General features: G+C 34.5%; 1 protein-coding gene across 1 annotated transcript in view; it reads right to left on the bottom strand.

The window, feature by feature from the left end:
- Positions 1 to 21,011, bottom strand: part of ANKFN1 (ankyrin repeat and fibronectin type III domain containing 1) — a 325,952-nt gene extending 304,941 nt beyond the window's left edge. Inside the window, exon 1 of the mRNA XM_031966442.1 lies at positions 20,971 to 21,011. The gene's annotated coding sequence lies outside the window, so the exon portion shown is untranslated. The remainder of the gene's footprint in view (positions 1 to 20,970) is intronic.
- Between the last annotated feature and the right edge of the window lie 1,586 nt (positions 21,012 to 22,597).

Below are 22,597 nucleotides of genomic sequence, written 5' to 3'. Positions count from 1 at the left end.
AAGTGATGAGGAGATAAACTATTAATATTGAGTTTATTTGCTGATCTAATTGCAATATATTTTAAAAATATAGTCATTAACGTATTTTTCAAAATATTTTGGTTTTATATCCCCTAAATTTCTCTCTATATCCATTTCTCTTCTATTTTGAGCCACATATTACAATATTTTAAATATTATATATTATTATATATTATATTATATTTAACACAATATCATTTATTATATGTATATATTGTTATGTTATATTATTACATATAAACATAATATTTTTATATATCTCATAATATGACAATATTTTAGAGGGAAAAAAGGAATGATAGAAGAAAATCCACAATGTTGATCAACATATTGAAAAAAATTAATCAATATAGATAATGTTCCTTACTTATGGACACTCCTTCCCCATCGCACTTCAGCAAAAAATTTGGGAGGGCATGTGGGATGAACTATTTTTACATATTTACTTAACTTGAATGAAACTCACTCTAGGAGCCAATATATCTTCAATTTTTTGTAAGTTGTATCTCTTTTCCTAAGTTGTTGGTCAGTGTTTATTTTCTGAGGACTTAGACTAGACTTCTGGGAGCACCTCTCATAAATTTCTTTTTCCAGAGCTGAATAATGCTACAGTATAAGAATGCACAATTTGGTTCAGAGGGGAGAGAATAATAACGGATATGACTTGTGGTCCCACAGTGCTCAGTGTTAAGAAGGATATATGGAATCTTCCGAATGATTATGTGACATGTGAAGGACTCTATAGCAGGTTAGGGGTGGCCTTGGAAGCAATTTTCCTGTAGAGTTATGTTGGCCAGTGTGTGATGCTTCAAAGTGTGATCAAACAAGCCTCCTGACTTTTCTAATGCTACTCTCTCTTATTCTCCAGGAACAAGTCCAGGACTTAGCTCATTGATTTTTGCCTGTCACCAGTTCCCTTACTTCCTGGGGTCCCCTAAGTTTTAGATCTCTGCCAGGAAGAAGACAACTGGGATTTCCTTTTTTTTTCCTAGCTCTCCGCTATTCTCTGATGCCAACGTCTTGGGTAATTTAAAGGGGATTTGCATGAAATATTTTGTAAGGGAATACAGAAAATGAGGCAATGTTATAGTAATGGATGAAAAGGATAATGGTTTCACAAGCTGGCAAAGATGTTTGTCATTAATCCTGGTTCCCCTCCCTAATGACAAGTTCTTTACTTGCTCGCCTTGGCTCTAACATGTCTAATTTTTTTTTTCTAGTCATGTCTCTAATATAGAGAGATAGGATGATATAGTCAGTGATGTGAAACTCACAAAGAAGTAGAGGCCATTAGACCATACCCAGAAGGATTCCAGTGGGTGCATGTTGACTTAAAAAAACCCACATATTAACATTATCTAAGACTGATGATATTTTAATTTATTTTGTTAAATATTTTCCAACTACATTTTAATCTGGTTCGGCTGCACTTGGAAGTGTTATGGGCCAGGTGGCTTATGGAATGAATATATCATACCCCTAGTGTCTTGAATGGGGCACTGGAGTTGATTTTTGAAAAAAACTTAGATTCAAATGTCACCTGAGAAATTTATCAGATGTGTGATAGCTAGCATTTATATAGCATTTTAAGGTTTGCAAAGTATTTTAAAATGTTATTTCATTTGATCCTCTCAACAAATCTGGAAAATATTTATAGATGAGAAAACTGAGGCTGAGAAAAGTTAAATAACTTAAATAAGCTAGAAAATATCAGACCAGATTTGAACTAGGTCTTCCTGACCCCAGGGCCAACATTCTATCCCTCAATTTTATGTGCTATATATGTTACCTCATTTATTTGTGTTTCAGTTTCCTTACTTATGAAAAGGTTGGACTCAATTGGCTCTAAGATTCCTTCCAACTTTAAATCTAGTTCAAATCCTACCGCAAATGGTGATTACCTGTCACTTAATCTCTGTAAGATTCAACTTCCTCATCTGTAAAATAAAACTAATACGAATACTTAGTTCATAGGTTATTGAGAATTAGAGAACTTTTCTATAGAAGTTAAGATTTTACCAGGTGTTTAAAGGCAACCTGGGAAGCTGGAAAGCAGAGATGAAGAGGGAAGGCCTAGGATGGATAGGAGACACCTAGAAAAAATGCCCAGAATAGAGAAATGGAATGTTAAGAAAAAGAACTTGTAGAATCCCCACCCCTACTTTTTATTTTTTGATAAATTTTATTGACATTTTAATTTTCATCACCCACATTTTCAATATATCTTTTACTCACTTTGTATCAATATATTTATCAATATTTTATATTTATTATGCATTTTGTTTATTTTATTATTTCTTTCTCTCATAGTATCCTCCTACATAACGAAGTTTTTTTTTAAAAGGAAGAGCAAAAATAAGTTCAATAAAACCAAATCTATAAACTAAATCCACCATTATATAATGTCCCATGCCCATATCTCCTTGTCTCTTTAGAGAGAAGATGGAGGGGAATAAAGCTTGGTCATTACAATTTCAAAGAATTTATTGTTTATGATTGGTTGTTCTTCTTGTATTGTTGTTGTCATCATTGTACACTTTGTTTTCCCCAACTTGTCACTTTATCTTATTAGTTAGGTCTTCATCTGCTTCTCTGAATTCATCATATATATTATTCCTTATAGCATTAATTCCATTAATTCAAGTACCATAACTTGCTTATAATTACCCAAATCAATTGGCTTCTGCTTTGTTCCCCATGCTTCGCTATTATAAAAAGAGCTACTATAAAACAGTATTTATGGGACTTTTTTTCTTTAACTTTGACTAGTTTGGGTTATAAATCTTGTCCTCCTAATTACTTGAAAAGAAAGCAAAATAGGAACTGGAAATCAGGGTTGCTCAAATGAATGACATGTGAGTTTCCTCCCAATAAATTGATTAATCACAAACATTTACTATATCTCCAGACACTATATTAAATGTTGGAGATATAAGAATGACAAGAACAAAAATTATTCTTGCCCTCAAGAAGCTTATATACTAATGTGAAAGACAATATGTAAATAAAAGGTATATTCAAAATATATCCAATTAGAATGAAGGTAATCTTGGAGAGACAGGTTCAAGTATTGTAATATAATGCAGACACATACATGAGAATAATCTTTTCTCCTCACTAAAATGTAATAGAAATCAGATAAAAGAACATAGAAAAGAACATAATATATATCTTCTATACTAACAAAACATTTTAAAATTTAATTTTTGGGCAAGGCAATTGGGGTTAAAATATTAATTGTCTGAGGATTTGAATTCAGGTCCTTCTGATTCCAGGGCTAGTGTTCTATCCACTTCACTCTCTAGCTGCCTCCATAAAAACATATATATATAAAATACTCTATGATTTTAAAAATGTAGATAACAATTCAGTGAGGTCAGTAAAGGAGAATTATGGAACAGTCCCTCCTCCTGAAATTATTTGACATTTGTTTTTGTTTTTAATTTTGCATATACACATTGCTTCCTCAAATAGAATGTGTTCCCTAAAGGCAGTAAATTTTTTTGTTTTGACACCCACACAGCATAATATCTGGCATATATTAGATGCTTAATAAAGGCTTTTTGAATGAATGAATGAATAATTAGCTATTTCTGCATACTATGCAGAATGACCATAGAATTATGAGGGTTGAAAAGAAGTTTAGAGATTACAGGAGGACTTAAATTCAAATGTGGCCTCAAACAATGAGCACTTACTAGCTGTGTGATCCTGGGGAAGACACTTAATCCTAATTGACACACACACACACACACACACACACACACACACACACAAATTAATAATAATTTTTAAAAAGCATGCCCTGAAGAAGATCTCAAACTCATTTGATAACGGTACCAGAAAGGATCACTGATGATCAGCAATATGTGTGGATGATCTGTTACCATGAATAGCTTAAAATGAAATGCAAAAATAATGAGGAATGTTTAGGCAGTTAGGGAATCTGTGATAGCAATGAAGATCAGAACAGGAAAAATGGAAAAGACTTAAATGTTAGGAGGCAATGAGTTAAAGCTTTATGTTTCACGAAAAGGAGAGGAATTAACTAAGAATAAAACTCATCAAGACAGGTCCCCAAATTAAGAAAATAGAATATAGTACAGGACAACCTGAATTTACCATGTAGTTAAATTAAGGGGCACCTATTTGTATTACAAAAGGATATTGCATTTGAAAAAATAAAGTGATTCTTGGAAACATTAAGTAATCAGTATATTTACAATTTTATTAAAGTATTACAGAATTGACATACTTATATATGCATGTATGTTTATATATATATATGACTGCATAATATTATGTATGAATAAAAGCTATTCCCCAATAGAAAAGTCATTAAATGATATGAGCAGTTTTCAGAAGAAATTCAAGAGGAAATAAAGGAAATTGTTAAGAAGCATTAATTATACCCCAAGAAAACAAACTTAAATGGCATGGATGAATCTTAACACAAATATAAAATATAATATGCTTATATTTCATATGAACATAAAATATTAAAATTATAAAATATTTTTAAAATATAAAATAATTAACTGAACAAGAAAGAGAAAATCTGAAAAACTTGTTCATTAACAGAAATTGAATGTCATAAATGAACCCCCAAAAGAAAAAAAAAGTTCAAATGGATATATTAGCAATCCTATGAAACATTCAAAGAACTATTACCTTTGTTATTATATAAACTTTTAAAAAACAAGTAATAAGCAACTTACCAAACTCCTTTTATGAGACATATATTTTCCAACACACTAGGATAACATAAAACAAAGAAACTAAAGATAAATATTACTAATGTTTATTGATGTAAAATAAATTGAATAAAATATTTTCACAGATTAAAGCAATATATTTTAAAATCTCTATTTTTTAAAGATAGTTATGGCTAAGTGACTTAAGCCAGGGTCACACAGCTAGGAAGTGTTAAGTGTCTGAGGCAATATTTGAATCTAGGTCCTCCTAACTTTAAGTTCTGTGCGCAATTCACTGTGCCATCTAGCTACCCCTAAAAAACAAAACAAAACAAAAAAAAAAAAAACGTTAATTTTTCTAATGCGAAATTCAGGATGCTTTATTATTAGGGCAATTAACTTGTATTTTTATTAATATAGGAAATTTCTGCCAAATAAATCCTTTTCAAGGAAGAACCCTCTCAATAATGTGACTTGCCCCAGATTGCAAAACCAGCATGTGTGGGATTTGAATTCAGGTCTTTGTGACTCTAAGGTTGGTTTCTTATCTGCTAAGTGTTTCTGAATATGAACTTAACCAACAACATAAATGACTTAAAAAAATAACAAAATCACATGATAATGTTAATGATTTAAAAAAATTTTTTTGACAATATATGGTATTCATGAAGGGTTTTTTTGGTTTTGTTTGTTTGTTTGTTTGTTTTTTAAAGCAGACCTAACTTTAATATACTGTTGAAAAATTAAGTTCAGGGACAAAGCAAAGAGATCCAGTGCCACTGCTATTCTTTGATACATTTTAAAAGAAATGTTAATTCTATCAATAAGAAAAGAAATAGAATAAGTTTTAACAAAAAACCCTACACAAAACCATTTCTATTTGTAGATGATATGTCAGTTTGCTTTGAGATACAATGAATAAATAATTGAAGCTGTTAGTAATTTTGGTCAATTTTATAGGATATAAAATTAATCCACAAAATAATGTCTTTTTTTGATAGAATTTACAAAACTCAGCAAGATAAAAACTTTTTTAAAAAGTCATTCCACTCAAAATAACTATAAAATATATAAAATGTCTGGGAGTCAATCTACCAGAATGTAATAAGGAAAAGAATTCAACTATACCACATTTTTGCAGATATAAAGGAATATTTAAGTAAATGGAAAATTAGGCTCATATCCTATTGATGATTCATGCTAACATAAAAATTCTGATTTTCCCTAAATTAATTTGCATATGTACTGCCATAACAATTGAATTTTTTTTCAAGAACTAGACAAAATAATGATAAAAATCTTGAAAGGGGAATGAGGGTATAAAGGAGAGAGGGAAGGGACATAGAATTATTAGATCTCAAAAATACTGGGAAGTAGTAATCAAAATTAATTAGTACTGAATAAGAAAGATAGAACAGTCAATGGAATAGACAAGGTAGGTAAGCAAGAGCTAGAGAAAATTGCATATAGTAATCTAGTTTTCAATAAATTGAAGGCATAAATTACTGGGACAGGGATTCTGTATTTAACAAAAGCTTCTGGCCAAATTAGAAAACAGCATAGCAGAAATTAGATTGTTACAGACATTACTTATGTTTAAATGGATATATCACCTTAATGTTTATATTAAGATCACATAATAAATTAGAAGTAATGGAAAGCGCTATTATATCTTTTCTAGCTTTGTCTTAAGGGAAGAGATTCTTAATTAAATATGGTAAATATTTTACCATAGAAAATAGAAGGTAAAATGAACAATTTTATTTAAAAAAAAATGAAAACTGCATCAACAAAATCAGTAGAGCTGGAATTAGAAGAGAAAAAGCTAATTGGAAAAATTCTTTATATTGAATATTTTCAATAAAATATAAGGAAATTGAAACAAATATCTAAATATAAGAGCCATTTCCCTTTAGAAAAGGATCCAAATTATATGTATAAGACACTTGAAAGGAAGAAGTGCAAACTATTAATAACCAAATGAATGAATGTTCTAAAATTACCAAAATTATGGACAGAAGCAGCTACACCCAAAGAAAGAACACTGGGAAATGAATGTAAGCTGCTTGCATTTTTGTTTTTCTTCCCGGGTTATTTATAGCTTCTGAATCCAATTCTCTCTGTGCAACAAGAGAACTGTTTCGTTCTGCACACATATATTGTATCTAGGATATACTGTAACCTATTTAACATGTATAGGATTGCTTGCCATCTGGGGAAGGGGGTGGAAGGAGAGAGGGGAAAAATCAGAACAGAAGTGAGTGCAAGGGATAATGTAAAAAATTACCCTGGCATGGATTCTGTCAATAAAAAGTTATTTAAAAAAATAAAATTACCAAAATTAAGAAAATATAAATTTAAAACAATTTTGAAATTTCATCTTGCACTTACTAGATTTGCAAAAATGCACAAAAACAAAATAGATAAGGTTGGAGGAACTATTGGAAGATTATATATTAATTCATAGTTTGTAAAGCTATAAATTGGTCCAGCTATTGTGGACAATAATCTGGATTATACTAAAAAAATCACTTTAACCTGTTTCTATCCTTTCTGCACATACAGTAATGTCATCATTACCCATATGCAGGTTAAAGGTTAAAAAATATAAGAGAAATTTTCACACATACAAAATTATTCAAGGTAGCACTATTTTTTTTTTTAAAACAGGAAAAAAAGGTAAGGGGGAAAGTAGATATTTATCAAATGGTTGAATAACAGAATAAATTCTGATAAATTAATATTTGAGTGTATTTAGAATGTTATTGTGTATAAAGAATGGATGCAGTTGAGGAATTATTAGAAACCTGAGAAGACTTACATGAACTGATCCAGACCAAAGTCAGCAGCAGGCCCAGGAAAACAATTTTCAATGACCATAATGTAAAGGAAAACAATTTTGTGAAACTTAAAAGAAACTGATCAATGCAATGATTCATCATGAAATTATATATATATAAAAAAAAAACCTGAAAAGTTTTTGGTGAAGCACACCTTCTGCATACTGGCAGAGGTAGTGTATGATGGGTATAGAATGAAACATACCTTTTCAATCTTGGCCAACGTGTTCATTTATTTTGTTTAGCTCTGCTTATTTGTTGCAAGGCAACAGTGTATTGGAGGCTGGGGATGGAAATCACTTGAAAATGACATTGACATTTTTAGAAAGAGAGTATTGCATCAATAAAACATTTTTAAAAATCAAGAAAATCAAAAGACCCAACAATCATATGAAAAAGATGCTAAATGAGAGAAACATAAATTTACATAACTCAGGTTTTCCCTCATATATATTAAATTAGTATCATTAATGAAAAGGATATGATGATTAACAGAAATCATTCTTCTTTGAGACTCCTTAGATCCAAAATCTTTCTTTCTATCATTCCTTGATGTGTGTTGTCTTGCTTTTCTTGAAGATCTGTCACATACAGGAATGAAGTTTCTTATTCAGTTGCTTTTTAGTCACATCTGATTCCTCATGACCCCATTCTTGGCAAAGATACTGAAGTGATTTGCAATTTCCTTCTCCAATTCATTTTATAGATAACCAAACTGAGCAAACAGGGTTAAGTGATTTTTCAGGTCCAGATTTGAATTCAGGAATATGAGCCTTCCTATCTCCCAGGTCCATGACTATCCATTTCTTCTGAGGTATATGAATGCACAGGAAGAACTAGCATCTCTGGTGTGAGGGCTGGTCATTTCATTTAGGACTGCTCATTTTCTTTTGCTATCTATCTGTCACCGAGCTCTCACCTGTGGCTCCAAGAAGTTTGAGGATGTACAGTGACCACATCCTGGTAAAATCACTTTGGTAGATGGGCTAAAACAGATTGAAGGTGATCAGCTGTCCTCAAATCCATCAGTGAGTTAGGAGAATGCCTGCTGCAAGCATGTGAAGACTTCTCTTTGGCAGAATGGGTGGATGAGAACAATTTGTTCCAATGGCCATGAAGGCAGCTGGAGCAGGTGCTGTGAAGCACTTAGAAATTGCTCAGACATCAGAAATACCAAAGCCATTCACTGCATCCTGGGCCATCATCTGACATCTTGACTTTTGTCTTGCCACTGGACTTTGATGAGAGAATGAGGTTGTAGATTGTGCAACTCTGCCTCAGTTAAATCCAATTCCTGAATGAGTCAAGATATTAGTTTGAGATACCTTCAAAATAAATGATGGATAACAACTGTTGGATGTAACTTCCTCCAGGGCAGAGCTTGTTTTACTCTTGCACATGAATGCCTAGTACCTAGCACACAGCAAGCATTTGATGCCTGCTTTTTGATTTAAGTCATTCATTTAAAATGCAACTGAAATGACAATAATTAACAGCTTAATTTTGATTAATGATAGTAATCAACTTTTGCAATGAGAAAGAGGTGATAAAATATCCTTTCCTTCTTTCAGAAGAGAGGTGAGAAGGACCATGTTTAATTTTGCTTAACTTTTTATTCCTTTGTTAGCAGGAAGAGTTTTATGGGGGAAAATATAATAGGAAAAGATTGTGGAGAGAAAAAAATCTCCTGAGGTGAAAAGTCAGCAGAGATAAATAAATATTTTTATAAAGTAAAAAGGGCTTATCTGTTTCACTATAAAGCTCATTTTATCAGGTCACAACTGATCTGAAAAAGCCTCAAGTTATCTGGATCCAGATTTGGAGTTACTGAACAGTTTATCTTGTGTTTGTTGTCAAGGGACAAACATACAGTATGTCGGATTGTGACTGCTCAGACCAATATGAGCTCAGAAGACCTTCGCAGTTAGAGCACACTTGAAATGGAGATGTCTGGATTTAAATATTTCATGTTTTCTGTGTTACTGAGATTATACTTTGCTCCAAGAGCACAGCACCTTCTTTGATGCAGGCACATCATGCTGGGTGGTCCTGCACCAACATGTGCCATGTCTCATAATCAATATTAAAGTTCTTCTGACCTCCACTTGCCTTTAATGATTTCTCCATAAAATAGTCTTTTGGATAAACATAAGTTTGGCATTCAAACAATGTGGCCAGCCCATCAGAATTGTGCTCTCTGCAGTAGAATATGAATGTTTGGCAGTTCAGTCCAACAGGGGACTTCAGTGTCTGTTACCTTATCTGGCCAGGTCACCTTTAAATCTTCCTCAGACATTAAAATTGAAAGCAGTTTAATTTTCTGGCATGGTGCTGGTAGACTGTCCAGGTTTCACATGCATCCAACAATGAAGTCAATATAACAACAGACCTTTAATTTGGTATGCAGACTCACACTTTCTTTCAGAGCCTTCTAAACATTGAACTAGCTCTGGCAATGTATGCGTTAACCTCACCATCTATGTGGCCATCCCTGGAAAGCATACTGCCAAAGGAAGTGAACCTGTCCATAGCAATCACAATTTCTCCATTTCTTTCCTGTTGTGACAATTAACACCAAAAAAACAAAAATTCTCTCCCAGTTAGTTCTCCATCATTGGTTACAACAAATGGGGCTAACAGTAGGAAGAGAGAATATGAGTTTTTCTTTGTTTGGCAGCTTTGGGTGCTGCCCAATACTTCAATCATGGCCTAGCTGCTTGAGATGTCTCTTTGAGTTCCTGGGCATGGCTCCAGACACCCCTCTGCTTGGCTCAATGAGCCACAGCTGCTGTTGTAGCAGTTATCTTAGGGATGATTTAGTCCAGCTGATAAATGTTTAACAACTGATCTCCAGAGCAAGAAAATATATTCAAGACACACCTTTAACTTTAATACACATTATTAGCAAATGTCTAGACAATCAACAAAATAATAAATCAAGTCATGATTTGTAATATTTGCTATTTTCCTAGGTATAAATATTTACACTGAAAATTTAACAACTGGGGCATCCAGCATATGCTGGACAAAGTACTAGCCTCACAGTCAGGAGAACCTGAGTTCAAATTTACCCCCAGATACTTACTAGCTGTGTGACCCTGGGCAAATCTCCTCCCCACCTCCCAAAATTTAACTATCAACTCTCTGGAGCCAGTTTGAGCTCTAGGCATATCCTTGAAAAATCCAAACTTTGCTATTTCTAGATGAAGAAAATTAAGGGGATAAAATTATTTTTCCAAAGTTATGTAACCAGTTAGCTTCTTACAAATACAATTCCATTTTTTTAACCAACCTGGAATCCCACATCCCTTCCAGAAATCTAATATAAGTCTGTGTAGTTCACCCAAGTCCATGCTGAGCCATTGTGATGCCTAAATCCCATATTTCTTTAAAAATCTAAACAGAGATTGTAGTGAACTATTTTGAAAAACAAATTATATTTGTTTTCAATCCATCAACAAGTATTTTTTATTCTCCTGTTATGTGGCAGGTACCATAATAGGCACTGGGGATGCAGTGAGACAATCCCTGCCCCAAAGAACCTTACATTCGCCAAGAGTGTGCAACATGTTCACAGGGCAGTACACAGTGGATATATGTAAAATAAAGAAGATAGTGCATTTAAAGTTAGAAGGGATTAGATATAAATAGAACAGGATTTCAGTGGTCAGATGTCAGGCATTTATTAATGTGCTAAATCCTATGCTAAGTTCTGAGATCACAAAGAGATTCAAAACAATCCCTGCCCTCAAGGAGCTCTCACTCTAATGGAGAAAATAACATAAATAAAATGATAAATATAAGTATATAGGAGGTAATTTTAAGGGAAAGGCCTAGAATCTGTAAAGTCTAGAAAAAGCTTCCTATAGAAGGCAGGATTTAAGCTGAGAACTTTAAGGAGCCAGGGAAACTTCCTGAAGAGGAAGGAGAGTATTCTAGTCATGGAACAAAGCCAGTAGAAAAGCATGAAAAACAGACATAGGTATAGCATGTAAGGAATAGAAATCAGCCAGGACAGTTTAACAACATAGTGCATAGAAGAGAGTAAAATGTAAGAATTTTGGATGCTAAGAGGCCAGATTGAGAAGAGCTTTACATTACAAATATAGACCAATTATGTTTGGTCTTTGAGGTATTAAGGAGCTAGTTGAATTTTTTGATGGGTGACATTTATTGATAGGTTAGACCTATGTTTCAGGAAACTTATTAGCAGAATCATGAAATACCTCTTAAAGGAAGGGCATTTGTTCTGAAAAATACCAGTTGGATATACCAGTGTGCATTGTATATAACCAATAGAATAAACTCCTTGAGATAGAGGCTTTTGGGGAGATGGGGAGAGGGAGCTATGTGGTTAGAGGAAGAAGCTTTATAACCCCAATGCCTAGCATAGTGCCCTACATGCAGTATGTGTTTAAAATTTTTGTTAAATAAAAATGAGTTATTGCTATTTTATTGTGATAGTTGATGTAGGCCGAGTGTCTACACAGTAGTACAGTTCAGACTTGGCTCCTTGCCCTGCTTCCTGTAGCCTACAGAAAAGCAGGCTGTCCTTTCATTAATAGGAAGTGTAGTGTACAGACTTTGGCTATGAGGTGGCCCTAACTTCATCAGACGGGGGTTCAATGTGCATGGACTGACTTTCCCAAAGATCTCAGTATCCTTACTAATCCACAGAGGGTGTTCAGTTTACAAAGTCCTTAAGTTCTCTCTTCTCATACAGTTTGAAATCTACACATCTTAGGGCACTTGTAGATTCAATTCAATGTAGATTGATGAGTATGATATAAAAGGTGTCACATCCCATCATACCCTACCCCATCCCACCCTTCCCCAGATCACCCTACCCTGCTCTATGCTACTCTACTCTATTTTATTCCACCTTATTCTCCCCTCTCTTCCCCTTCTCTGTCCTACACTATCCTACCCAACCCTATCCTATCCTACCCTACCCTATCCTATCCTATCCTCCACTACCTTACTCTATCCTACTCTATCCCATCTTATCCTATTATCTTTTCCCCTCTTCCTCTCCCCTCCCCTCCCCTATCCTATTATTTTTTCTTATGCTACTGGACCCTATCCTATCCTATCCTGCTCTAACCTCTCCTATCCTAAGCTATGATCCCAAATCACTAAAACAGGAAACATCTTACCTCTGCTTTCAAATCCCTTGAGGACTGAACTTGGAAAACTTCCTACTTTCAAAGGACTAATGATTCATAAGATAAAGATGATTGCCTTTTAATTGGTCACATGATTTATTAAAACAGAGTAAAGTCACCATAAAAGAATTGGCATATTATAAAACTATAAAGCAGGTGCTTCATCCAGTTGTCTCATTTTCCAATTCCTTCAGCTACCCTTACTGACCAGGGCATGGGAAGAAAGATTAGGTAGGGGAAACAGTTACGTATTTTAAATTCCCCAAGACTGGCAAGCAAACAGAGAAAATACGGGCAAAGTGCCAAGGTTTGGCAATGGTAACTCCTGCTCCATCCTATGGCAGCTGGGGTTTCAAGGCAGCTGTCTGTCCCATACAGACTTGCTCTGGTCTGGTCTCAGGTTGCTAATCTGTCTCACATTCTCAAAGCCTTGACTTTTTATTTATCTGCTTCAAATCTCTGCAAGACCACAACAACTCTCTAGGATATGTTCCAGTTCTTCTATCATATCACCTAACATGAGCTGAAGCTATAATAATAGTTCATGGTCATAGTGGGACCTACAAGTAACAAATTACCCCAGTCTCTTTGCACTGTTGACCATTCCTAGTCTCAGAAATTTCCTGTTCCATGGCCTCAAGGAAAGAATGGCAAGGAATCATGAACCAGAAGTCTCTTCAAGAATTAAGGATACTTATCTATCCAAATTATTTTAATTTTTCTGTCTTCAAGAAATAATAGACCCATGTGACCATTTGTTTTGCTTCAGTGCTATCTCTACCCATTGTTTACTCTGTATATTACCTATTCTGTCAAACAAAAATTCTGTCATGCTTTGCTGTTTGAATAAGGGAGAAAGTCATTTTCAAGAATGAAAGGTGGGAAATTTCATTAGGCAATAACATTGGGGTTCTTATTGACCACACTAGTGAAATTGATTTAACTTTTATCAGCAACAATTCTACCTGGTAAGCAGGGAAATACTTCTGCTCTAATGCCTTCTGCCTCTCTGAGAGGAAACCCAGTCAATATTCATCCAGTCAGCTCATTGTAATTATCATTTGAAGTATGTCTTTAAATCAAAATCAAATTGTTACCAGTCAACAAACATTTATTAAGCACTTACTATATATCAGCCTCTGTGCTGAGTACTAGAGAAACAAAAAAAGGCAAAAAAGTTCCTCTCCTTAAAGAGTTCACATTGTAATGGGGAGAAAATTATAGGAAAAAAATGATTATAACATAGGTACAGAAAAGATGGAAGATAATTTTAGAAGGAGATACTACCAGTGGTTTAGACCAAGAAAGGTCCCCTTTAGAAAGCAAAATTTGAACTGAGAGTCTTGAAGAAAGCCAGGAGGCAAAGATAAAAAGGAGAGCATTATTGTAAAAACAAAAATAAATAAATAAATAAGGCATGGAATGTGTGTAAGGAATAGCAAGGATGGTGTAGCTAGATTATAATTTGTTGAAGGGAGTAAAGTGTAAGAATATTGGAGAAGTAAAGAGGGCTCTAGTTGAGAAGTCTTTAAATATCAAAGGACCTGGAGGTAATAGGGACCCATTGAGGATGTGAGGATGAGGTGTGTGTGTGTGTGTGTAAGAGAGACACACAGACAGAGACAGAGATGGAGACAGGGGACAGAGACAGATAGAGATAGAGTGGGGGAGGGAGAGAGAGACAGAGACACAGAAAGACACAGAAAGAGACAGAGAGTAACAGAAAGAGATGGGGGGGAGAGAGAGAGACAGAATTGGAGACAGAGGGGGAAAGAGAGAGACAGAGACACAGAGACAGACAGAGATAGAGAAACACACAGAGATAGAGACAGAAACAGGGGAGAGAGAGACAGAGATGGAGACAAAGAAATAAACAAACATTCAGAGAGTTGTTTTGAATTAAGATTTAGGAGGCAAGTGAATAGAAGCTATATTAGGGCAGGAATAATTGTAAGGCTGAACCAATATGCTACCATCCAGTATGTCAAAGTTATTCTAGAATTTGGGGCCTGGATTTTCCTCACCTATAGATTTCCTGATTATCCCACTTTCTCGAAATAATAGAGTAGTGTTGTCTGGTAATGTGTAAAATGCATTTGTTTTGTAATCAGAATATCTGTGTTCAAATGTTGGCTTTGATACTTAGTGTTGTTGTTCAGCCATTTTCCAGTTGTATCTGACCATTGCATATGGTAACCTTTCCATGTCTTGGAGGATTGTTCTCATGACTAGTAGTGATTCAATAAAAATCATCATCTTTTGGTGATGAGATGTAGGAGGAAGACTTTAATGGAGGAATAAAATCTTATGCCCCATTAATAAAGCTAAAATTATATAATTAGCCTAGCTCCCTATCTGCTATACCTTCCCTCTTCTTGGCTTAGGCCATTCAACTTTTACCAGTATTCCCTATATGTATATCTCACTACCATTATACTTTAAATTTACCCACTTTCCCCACAGATGCTATGAGGATACATAAAGGAATAGGCCCCAAGTTTATGTGAGAAAATCTTCTGTAACTACTGTTCTTTCCTTAACATTAATACATGTCTTTGCTAGGAGCTAATTGTGTTTATGTGCTGATTATTAATGTAAGCATACTGATGGGGACAAATGCAATATGGTTTTATAAGTACAGACTCATGGGGTGCCTGGAAACTTGGAAAGTAGTAGTCATAAGTAGAAATACAAGTTGGAAAAGTACCATAGAGGAAATTCTACATAAGTGTGTGTCGTATGTATGTATGTGCACATAAATATACAGGATATCCCAAAAGATTTGCTAAAGTCTTTAGCTTTGTTATTAAGTTTAATAACTATTGTTATGAAGTCTTAAGCTTTAATAACTTTTAAACTTAATAGCTATTAAAGCTTAAGGGATCAGTAAGATTTTTGAGACACTTTGTTAATAGTTATTAAAGCTTAAAATTGCATTAAGACTTTGGGGAAACTATGTACTTAAGCACATCAAAGTTCTATGACATTGTAAATATGATCTCTCCTATAAATGAATTTCAATACTCCATTTAGTAGAGAGTCTGAGAATTTTTCAACTTGCATATTGATGAGCCTCTCCAAACTTAGCCAGGCCTGTTCTTGGATGACAGAGATAGAGTCTATCTTGGTGTCGATACTCAAAGTCTGTTTATTTTAGGAGGGCTTTTTGGAGTGTAAGATCCTTGGCAAAACCTTGAAGAACATTTTCATTATGATAAGGAAAAGAGAAGTACTTTGGACTTTGGTAGATTATTTATATACTTCTATATAAGGTTATTCTCTTAGGCAGAAATCCTTGACTTTGGAAGGTTTTACCAACAGATAATTTTGACTGCCAATTTGGAAAGACTTCAAGTCCAAGACAAATCATTCATCTGTCATCCAGGAGCTAATCTAACTAAGTTCCAAGGGGCCCACTTACCACTGGGTTAACCTTAATGTCATAAATTCTTCATTCAAATAAAGTTTTGAAAGCCATAATTAGGTAAATAGTGAGGTTGTGATATGATCTATACCTATGAAAGATCCACAAAAATCGTAGATTAAAAAAAAAAACACAGTAGAATGTGTCTACTTATATCAGATAGCTATTCAATTTTATCTATCATCCCTTCCCCCCTTCTTATCCCAGGGTATAGATCCTGTCATAGTTTTGACACTTGAACAAGTTATCTTCATGTTTCTTTGGGGGGAAAACAAAGGAAGCAACCGCATTTAGGTCATGAGCAAAGGAAGAAGTCACTGGCATAAGAAGTTGATTGTGGAATAGGAAGCAGACTAACAGTGGGATATAAACCCTTGGGGATGGGCTCGGCAGAGAACATGGGAGGCATTGGCTATGAAATTATGAGCAAGGGAAGAATCCTAGGATTCAGCTGGATGCAGCTCTCAATCCTTCAGCACAGTGCTTAGCAGCCATAAAAAAATAAGCAAACAAAAGTCTACAAATCCTTTCCAGAGGTAATGAAAAGAAACTAGAACACATTATTCTAGCCTAGATAAATGCTGCAGTGTCTGGAAGTGGGAGTAAAGATCCTGGCAAACAGGGAGGTTTAGTAATAGGGAAAGTGAAGGAAAGGTGATCAGAAACAATATGGGGAGTCTGCCTTCAAGCATTCTAAAATGATTATAGAAACAAAGTCCAGGGTATTAAAAAGTGAATATCACCAGAGCAAGAAAGTTTCACTGGGCCAGTACATAGATCCTGAAAGGAATTCACAGCTAAGGCAGAGTTTGTCTAGTCCTTTTCAGATACAATAGATTTAAATTCAGACTGATATCAACAGAGAAGCAAGAAGAGGATTTACAGAAGCATCTTGACCCAGCATTAAGAACAAGGACCAAACCGTCTCCTACGAAAGCCTGGCCACACAATGAAATTTATTAAAAGCCATTTTCTTCCTCACAAGCCAACCAATGTCGACCAGGCACTAACATTCTTTCTGACTTATTTCATTAACATTTCCTTCTGTTCCTGGAGCAGGCAAGGCTCTAGGGAATCTCTCCCCCCTTCTCTCTCCCCCTACCCCAAAGTGGGCATTGACTAGGAGCCAGGGTGTTGTCTGCAGAAAGAGAAATTGCAAAACCACAAATCGCAGAAAATCATCACTGCCAAAAAAACGAAAGGAACACACAATATCACGGTACCTCTTAAAAAGCAATTGCTCGTTTTACAGCCCTCGGGATAATTCAGGTTTGCTTGGCAACGCTTTCACCCATACCACCCAGAAGACAACTCTCTTCCACCAGAAGCAATGGTCCTGATGAATAGATTTAGTTGAAAAGAAACAAGACACTTGGATGAAAACATTTCTTGGGGCCTGGTTAGGGATTGCAGGACCTTTGTCTTTGTTGTACTGCATTAATTTTGCAGCCCCTAGAGTCATGGAGTCTAGCCTCAGAGTGCAAGTTACTGTCACTGAACAGAAGGAGTGTCTCTACCAGCAGTAGCTAGTATATGGGTGGAGATCATTTTTCATGGTTACAGATGGATTCCATTCAAGTGGAGTGGGGTCACATGTGTAGCATACATCTCCCAGTCCATTACTGTAGTTTCTTGTGCCCTTGGCTATAGATCATAAACTGTTGCAATAGAACTGAGCTTTCAGTACTTCAACTCTCAAATTTTACAAAGGAGGAAACTGAGGTCAAAGGAAGACTAAAACTACATAGAGAGGAAGCAGAAGATCTGGTATTTCAACCTGAATCTTGACTTGAAATCTATTGTGTTTGGGCCAGCTGGTTGGTGCAATGGGTAGGGCACCAGTTCAAATCTAGGCTTAGACACAACACTTTCTAGCTGTGAGACCCTGGGCAAGTCACTTAAGCCAATTGCCTCAGGAAAAAAAAAGAAAGAAAAGAAATGTACTTTTCCCTAAACTACTCTGCCTCTTGGATACCTAGTAGGCCTGAAGTCAGAAAGATTCATTCTCCTGAGTTCCAATCCAGTTGCGGGTACTTACTAATATGTATCCCTGGGCAAGTCACTGAATCCTGTTTGCCTCAGTTTTTTCATCTGTAAAATGAGTTGGAAAAGAAAATGGCAAACTATTCTAGTATTTTTGCCTAAAAAATACCAAATGAGGTCACAAAGAGTCACATAAGACTAAGAAATGACTGAACCACAACTCTGTCTCTTAGAGACACTGATTGTTTTAAATAGCCTTCTGATTTGATTAGGTTGCCTTTGGGTCATTTTGGTGGTTCCAATCAAATTCCTAGTAGGCACCAAATTGTGGTTCAAATCTCTGAAGGGTTGACCTGATTTGGTGACAAAAGTATCACAAGGCTTATATCAACACTTGTGGTTGGGTTCTTCCATTGTCCCAGGGATTGAATCACACTTATTGAGTCAGCAAAAGTCTGCTCACAAATGACTTAAACAGCAGATCCAATCAAGAGCTAACACAATATAGCTAGTATGCTATTCAAGCAGATTTACTGGAGGCCTTTCAGATTGTTTCAAATTGCATACAGGAATAGAGATTCACAAATGCATATGCTGGAGGAAATATAAGTTCCACAACAGCAAGAAAATATATCATTTAAATGTTGTTTCTTTATCTTCTGAGTATACGGTAGTTATATCGTAAATGTTTATAGTTGTTTCAAGAGGCAGTTAGGTGACATAGTAGATACAAGGTTGGACATGGAATCAGGAAGACTTAAGTATGAATTCTTCCTCAGACACTAGCAGGATAACCTTAGTCAAGTCATATATACATTGGGTGTCCCAGAAGTCTTGGTGTGGTTTTAAGCTTTAAGAGCTTCATTTATAATAACTTTAATAACATATACAATGCACACATATACATAACTAACTTTGCAAATCCTAAAGAGCTATGGTAATTATCATCATCATCATCATCATCATCATTATCATTATCAATCTACTGCTCAAATAAAACTTTCCAAAGACAGCCATAGTAATTTTCGAGATGAACTAGAGAACACTTTTAACTGAAGCCCTTTTAAGGAGATAGACAGTTCAACATTTATATTCATATTTTCATATGTACATATCTATTGTAAAATCTTTCTACCTCATTTAAGTTTCCCCTATTCGTGTATTGTATTTAACATTTAAGCATTTTTTTTCTTTTAACGTTATGATTTTTCTGAACCCATACAGATGTCATATAAGAACAAGGAAATGAGAACAAGGGATAAAGCCAACTTCCCTTTAGCAACATTCATTCACTGTTAGAAGAGGCAGAAAATAAAGGTCAATAATAAACTTTTAGGTAACAAAAACACTCTTGGCAACATGAAAAACCAGGGTTTGCTAATAAACTTCAGGACAGCTCTATTGACAGAAACTGTTTAAAACATCCATATGGCTTGATAAAACAATAAAGTTCCCCAATAATATGTGTTGAGATTGGCATTTAAAAGATTTGGTAAATAGAGGAGTCTCTCAAATCAAGTTTAATGGACTTTAAGACTTATAAAGAATTGAGATTTTTCTATTGGCAATATAGGTTGTGGAATTCTAAGACAGCCCCTAAATATATAATATTGGAAAAAAGTTAAAAAAGGAAATGCTGGTTTTCCAAAGAGAAATTTTATATAACAAGATCATCTCTTATTTAACAGAGATCTGTGTAGAGAAGGTTTTCATGTTTTAAGGAGAAATAGCCCTAGCTTTGATGTGTTAAAAATTTGATATCTAGAAACAGCCTTGATTTTCAGAAACCAACAACAAACATCATCTTGGGAAATTAATAGTGTGCTTTGTCTGATGTTTAGATGAACCTATCTTCTCACATCTTCAGAGAGGAGTGTATTCAATTGTAAAGAGATTTTTGTAATTTGAAACATTTCATGCAAGTGGATTAACACCTTTGAACCTCAATGGGCCCAATGATATCTAACTAACCATTCCACCACCTGTTAAGTATGCACATAGGAAGGATTGTCAGGATGTCTTCCTTGTGTGCCATTTGAATATCTCAGCTGTTTTTAAATTAAAATTCTTTTAGAGACAATTAAATTTTTTGGTCATTTCAGGATATTATTATTATCCATTTCATTTTATGAAAAAATAGTTATTTTAATTCACAAAAACAAAAACTGCCTATGCAAACTGCTTTACAGGCTCATAAATTCCAGGCCTCAAAACAAGCTTAATTATTTCTATCCTTTAGAATTAGGCAACTTTCATTGAACTACTTGAAGTTCTGAGAACCACCCAATCTAGCCTAGAACTGTAACCTGATAGAATGCTACTTTCCATAATGTCTTTGAAATTCTGACTATACAAATACAAAATAACCTGTATTATCATTAAGTTACTGAAGACAATGCAGCTTATATTTCCACAAAGTTTCAAAAGTGAAAGAAACAAACAGTTGAACTCACACAAACACACACACACACACACACACACACACACACACACACACACATTTTCAAATAGTCTGAAATCAGTTGCTGTGTGGATAAACTATCAAGATGACTATGTAGCATTTTTATGCTTTATTCTACTATCTTTGCCACATGCTTAAACTAGCTAATATTAAGAAAAAAAAAAAAACGAGATCAGATCTTCTGCTTGATAAAATGTCCCACCCTGTTAAAATGCACAGAAAGATTTACATGTTTGACAATTTCCCACCAAGACCATATCCACCATCCATCTAAGACTTCAAGTCATAGGAATGTTAGATAGGAGTCCTATACAATTAGAACTCTCTTAAAAATAGAGAAAATAACTCCATGCAGTTTCAAAGAAGGAACTAACATACTTACATTTTGCTGCAGGTAAAATGTCGATCTTTAATGTGTAGACTCTGAAAATCAAAAAGAAAGAGAAAAATAGACTACAGTTAAAAAAAAAACAGCAAGTGAATTGTAATGACTCTGGGATGAAAATAGAGTATATTGCTTCTGAATGTGTATCTCTTGGCTGAGAAAAGGAAAGCACATAAGTGAGGAAACACTTCAAGTGACCAACTCAGCATGTATGTTCAAGAAGACAGATTTCTGTAAGGAAAAAAACAATTGTGGATTGTAGTATCCTAGAAAATTATCTTAATAAACAATGATATTACTTTCTACCTTACTTAATTGAGGTAAGTGAAGCATTTTTAAAAATCTGAGACATTAAAAGTGCCATTATCATATATCAAGATAGTATGTAAAGGAGTGGGGTAATCGGTTAAAACCTACATTTTGTAAATTAGTGTTGGACTGGATGACCTCTAACCCCTCCCCCAACTCTGAAATTTCATGATTTAACAATTATCCAGCTATTTTGGTATGGTTGCTCAACCATACAAGAATCACTGATCTCTTTTCTCCATATCAATATCTGCCACAACTTTCTAAAGTAATGGATTCTTAACCTTTTTGTGTGTGTTTCATGCACCCTTTGGCAGCATGGTGAGGCTCATGGATCCTTTCTCAGAATAATATTTTCAAAGACATAAAGCAAAATGTGTAAGATTCCAAAAGAAACAAAAGTTTAGTGAAAATAAAGAAATACACATAGATAAGGAAATATATACACACTTGTGTATATGTATACACACATATGTTCATATATTGGTATATCCCCATCCAAGTTTTCAGACTCCCTGAAATTTATCCAGAGAAGCTTGGTGGAGGTTGGAGTCCATTGACTACCTGTTAAGGGTTTGACTGATCATATTAAAATGGATATTTTTCTATATTTAGTAGTAAGATAATTGTTGGTATTAGAATGAAAGGTTACAAAACTACAAATCTGAACCTTCAACTCTTAGTTTTTCTAGGGAAGTCCAAACCCCGAGAAATAATCAATTCATCATACCATTTAAATTCACTTGACTTTTTTCCTGAAAAAAAATCAATAATTTAAACTAAGAAAGAGTTCTGAATTTAGAGTTAGATCTCAAATTCCAAATATGACATTTACTAAGTGTATGACTTTGGGCAAGTTATAGTTATCCCTTTCCCATCACAACTTTCTCCATCACAGTTTCAATACATCAGAAAGTCAGCATAAGAAATTAAATGGAAATTTTTGAGGAATTTTGCAGAAAATGCAGTCAACATACAAAGACCAACAGATGACACAGAAAAAAGTTTAGAAACTCAGAAATGCATAAAATACATGTCAAGTATTATATAATATCAATTCAAGTTTTGCAATAAAGTATTGTAAACACCCCATAAAAATAAAAGAAAAAGAAAAATTCAGACTTCTTCTCTAGTAGAAGGGAGGGCCAAAAATTTTTACACAGATTTTCCAGATTGCAGGGGCACTGGCCTCTAACATCCATGATGTAGAAGGAATAACTGTTCTTAAACCAGAAGGACCAGGAACATTATTTTAACATAATTTTTAGACATTTGAAATTCAAAAGAACTAAGGTATTTCTAACTCATATTCCAT

This window comes from Sarcophilus harrisii, chromosome 4 (assembly GCF_902635505.1).
Source record: "Sarcophilus harrisii chromosome 4, mSarHar1.11, whole genome shotgun sequence".
Classification (NCBI taxonomy): Eukaryota; Metazoa; Chordata; class Mammalia; order Dasyuromorphia; family Dasyuridae; genus Sarcophilus; species Sarcophilus harrisii.
Note: the sequence above shows the minus strand (reverse complement) of the source record. Positions and strands in the feature narration are given on the sequence as shown.